Here is a 2,875-nt window from a genome sequence, read left to right as displayed (position 1 = left end):
TAGATTTTGCCAAAATAATGACACTTTTTGCTTGTTTCCACTTTGTTCCTTTCTTTAATAATTTGTCTTTTTTCCTTTTTTTGATTACGTAGATATAATGCTGAATTGGAGAATGTGAATATTTGATTAACAGCGTATTCAACAAGGATCCATTAAACTGAATGTGAAAAATTATTTCATGAATGAATGAATTATTCAGAATCTAGTGTAATCCTAACAACTACTTAATGTTTTTAATATGACCCGAAGCCTAGACTTTACCAGAAATTATACCCCTGTATCACTGACCCGAGAAAATCTAATAGGACAGTTTAGAAAATACCTACATCCCGGGGGTGTACTTAAGCAAGTGAAGGGTACGGGCATGTGCCGCCCTTAAGGGTGTCTTTTTGGGGACGTGAAAGTCCCTGTAAGGGTTGGAAAAACCAGAAAATTAAATTTCAGTCCAACTAAGGGTCGGAAAAAAGGAAAATTTCAACTTTTTGCTCCTTGGAAGATCAAAATTTGGTCAAATTAGTCCCAATAAGGTTCAAAAGTCAAAAGTCGGGCGGCACATACCCGTCAGCTCGCAACCCTAATACACCCCCCCCCCCAAATCTACACTTTAACTTCGGAACAGTACAACAATAAGATTTAATAACCAACCCATTCAAAACAAGAGATATTCCTTTTCCTATCATGTAATCCAACTAGCTAAGAGTTTTTTCACCGAGTTATCGAGAAAGGGGTGTAAAAAATGGTGCACGCTATTGAACAAAATCCTAATTCTATTTTAAGAAGATGAAAAAATGTAAGCTAAAATTTAGTTAAATTTGTTAAAACATAATAATAAGATATTAAACAAATTTAGTACCCCTAAAACCCCAAATAGACATCTACTTCAAGGCCCAAAAGCAAGACTATCGCATAAACAATTTTACTCAAGCACTTTATCCTATAGCTCCAACATCAATTCTCCACTGCACGTCTCAGCTAAATTTCACAAAGATAAAAAATTAGATAGAAAATAAATTAGATATTATAGATTCTTTATCGCTCCTAAAAAATCAAAACAACCACTATCAAAAGTTCAAACTTAGTATGACGTCATCAAAACATTCGATTCAAATAAGCTTTTTAGAAGAAGGTTGGGGGTTACAGGAGTTTTAACATGAGAAAATCTACTTCTGTGAGGATAGATGAGGGAGCCGTGTGAACTCAGTTTGTTTGTAAGGTTGAAAAATAAGTTTAATGTGTAAATATAGAAAAAAAGAATAAGTTAAAAAAAAGGGAAAATGAAATCTAAATGTTGACTATCAAAATATGGAAATAGTTGAGGTCTACAGCTTTCCCTGCTCAGGCTTCTACTACACGCTTTTTTTTTATAAGAATACACTTTATAAGAATGTCCATGATGAAAATGGCCAAAAAATTAAGAATATGGTAAGAATATTGCCATCATGGAATTTAGCAACTGAACCTAAGAATGCCATTTTTAATGCATTTTAACCTGTAGATTACCAATTTCGATCTTAACCTAAGAATACCGTAAGAATATTTTTGGATGATTTTCGCCAAAAAGTTAAGAATATCCATGATGAAATGAAAAAACACCATTCTTATAAAAGAAAAAGCGTGTACGTGAAAGAATTAACAAAAACTGGTTTCCCTTTTACATGTGAAGACGTCATCACTTGCTTTTGCAAATAAAAGGTTTTTCAACTGGGTTTGTCTTTCCACCAAAAATTTCAATTTAATTTCCTTCAAAATGAAATCACTATATAGGTAAACAAATATGAATTAACGGTCAATTTCCCTTTTGTCTATGCCTTTATAATATCAGCAGGGTTTCGTTAGAGCAGCGCATAACACTCTGTCTGTGTGTGTGTGTAACAAACTGTCATTGAAGATGTCCATCGTCCATTCTGACAATTGTATAAGGTTTCATCTAATATCAGTAGTTTGATAGTTATTCATTCAGTAGCAAACAATGTCCCTCAAGTAAATCCAGTTGAGCAACTACGTTAAAAAGATATTAACCAAGCAAAAATAAAATCTTGTGCGCTGTTTGTTGTTTGTGAAAGCTTTTAGCTGTGTGGACTGGCAGTGCAGACGGGAAGCTACCTTCTCTGTCCGTGCATAGCTAGGAAATCAATACAAGTAGCAGCAAAAGAGATATCGCGCGCGAACATTTTTTAACCGCGCGCGGCCCGCTCAGAATCGGAAGAAACAACATGAACATGAATCATGAATATTTTTCTGGCGAGCAGGTCCGCTACGTGAAGCAACAAAAGCCCCTGCGGGGCAAAAAATGCTGTATGAAATTTCTTGATCTATTCAATTACACTCTTTTTCTTTTATAAGAACAATAAAGCTCGAAATCGCCAAAAAATAAGAACAATTTAAGAACAATGCTGAACCTGGAATTACTAAATTTCCTGAATTAGCTCAATAATTACACCCTATAAATAAGAACATGATAAAGACTATACGAGGCGCGCCAATAAAAATAAGAAGAGCTGAGCCTCATCCAAAATTTACTGGTTCTTAAAAAAAAGAGTGTCTAGCTCCCTTTCATCACAGTAATTCTAACTGAAGAGAAAATGCATCTACCGGTGCATGTTTCACTGAAAAACTGTTTCAACTTGGAGCATGGAATAGACTAGTCGTATAATATTACTAAGAATTGTTTGTTCCGTAAAATATCTTTTAGTCTGTTTGCCTTTCTATGTAGACGTATCAGTCAGTCAGTCACATTCAAAGCCCCGAAGGTGCTAGATTTGAAATTCCCGGACGGGATAAGAGGACATTTATTTCCCATCCAAAATACGTGACCCACGTGGTTTCCACACAAAACAAAGAAAGAGCTAGATTTAATCCGTCATTCTAGATGCAG

Source organism: Clytia hemisphaerica, unplaced genomic scaffold (genome assembly GCF_902728285.1).
Source record: "Clytia hemisphaerica strain Z4C2 unplaced genomic scaffold, Clytia hemisphaerica genome assembly, whole genome shotgun sequence".
NCBI classification, from domain to species: domain Eukaryota; kingdom Metazoa; phylum Cnidaria; class Hydrozoa; order Leptothecata; family Clytiidae; genus Clytia; species Clytia hemisphaerica.
The sequence above is the reverse complement of the archived record's forward strand: the minus strand, read 5'-3'. Positions refer to the sequence as shown.